Here is a 1752-nt window from a genome sequence, read left to right on the forward strand (position 1 = left end):
CTTCGTTCTGCTTGGCGTTCGTGCACACGACTTCCAGACACAGCCGCAGTTCATTGGCCTTCAATCAATGCTGTGCAAGGTGCGATGACGCAGTCGAACAATGACACATCAACGGAGCATATTCACTAAACAGGGAAATGGGGTCCAGACAGTCTTTCCACTTAAAAGCTGACAATAATTATACGTGCTTATTTCATCACTTGGGATTCTTGCTTCAATACTTTCAAATGTGGTACATTCCTTTAAGAGTGGAAACTTTGAAACAAGTTGCTAATGGCTTCATGGTAATCCGTCGGGAAAACGGCTAGCGGTTGAAACGAAACTGTGAAAACATCGGTCAAAATTTTAGTACCCCCAAAACTGTTTCGTTCCTGGATTATTGCGGATAAAACCTTGGAGGGGGCTTGCAAAGACCCTCTTTGGCGGGTCATGGAAGCCCCTCCCCCCCCCCCCGGCAGCAGTGCTTATGGTTAATACACAAGTGTACGGCAAGGATTAATGTATAAATATCCTAACTTGTGAATGTGGACGTAAGATTATAGAGACATTTCACTTACGCTCGACAATACTGAAAACACGGCTTCACAAAACAAAAAAAAAAACACAAAAGATATCAACTGAAGCGAAGTCAGACTAAGCTGCATGTTGTAGTATTTTGCCAAAACAAAGAAATCATCTTGTAACACCGAAGAAAGGTGAACAGAGACCAGACATACCTGTATTCACCTGTTGACTTACACCGGTCAAGGTACCGGCCATTTATCGGACCCCGTTGAAGCTATTGGGAAGCACTGACGTCGACTGGCAGCTGAGCGACCACGCAGTCGCGGCAAGCTAGTTATGTTTGACTGCGCTTCGCCGCCGATTGACGCTTTTGTTTACTTTCCAGCTTGGCCGGCTGTCGGCTGTCGCTGCTCGGTCCACTCAGACCTCCGCGGCTTCAGGCCACGGGCGTGGGTGGCCGGTAGCCGTGCAGCCCGGACCGGCGCTGATCCGGACGGGTCACGCGGCTCATCAAGACGTCAGCGCTGAGCGGTGCTGACATGCTCGGGCTGGCCGGCCGACGGATCAGCCGGAGCTGAGGCCTCCTGAGCCCCGGCTGGGGGCGGCGCAGCCGCGGTGCAGCCGCGTTATCCGACGGCACAACTCGAGCGTGGCTCAGGCCGCGGTGCAGCCGCGTTATCCGACGGCACAACTCGAGCGTGGCTCAGGCCGCGGTGCAGCCGCGTTATCCGACGGCACAACTCGAGCGTGGCTCAGGCCGCGGTGCAGCCGCGTTATCCGACGGCACAACTCGAGCGTGGCTCAGGCCGCGGTGCAGCCGCGTTATCCGACGGCACAACTCGAGCGTGGCTCAGGCCGCGGTGCAGCCGCGTTATCCGACGGCACAACTCGAGCGTGGCTCAGGCCGCGGTGCAGCCGCGTTATCCGACGGCACAACTCGAGCGTGGCTCAGGCCGCGGTGCAGCCGCGTTATCCGACGGCACAACTCGAGCGTGGCGCAGGGACAAGCCGCTCCACAATGCGGCCGGTGTCGACGGTGCATTTCTGTTGCACAAGTCTATCTGTATCAGGGAATGTTTTTACAGCCGCTACCCAGCGTCACTACGCAACATTGCGACCAGGGACAGCCGGGTGATGTGAGTGCAGGTTGAAGTCAGTTGTGATGAGCAGCGACTGTCTGTTGCACATCCGACCACTGATGAGATATCAAGCATTTCGCATGCATGCAAACTTGCGCGGTTCGCCCCT

The sequence above is a fragment of the Pollicipes pollicipes genome, unplaced genomic scaffold, assembly GCF_011947565.3.
Source record: "Pollicipes pollicipes isolate AB1234 unplaced genomic scaffold, Ppol_2.1 Scaffold_2555;HRSCAF=2994_pilon_pilon_pilon, whole genome shotgun sequence".
Classification (NCBI taxonomy): Eukaryota; Metazoa; Arthropoda; class Thecostraca; order Pollicipedomorpha; family Pollicipedidae; genus Pollicipes; species Pollicipes pollicipes.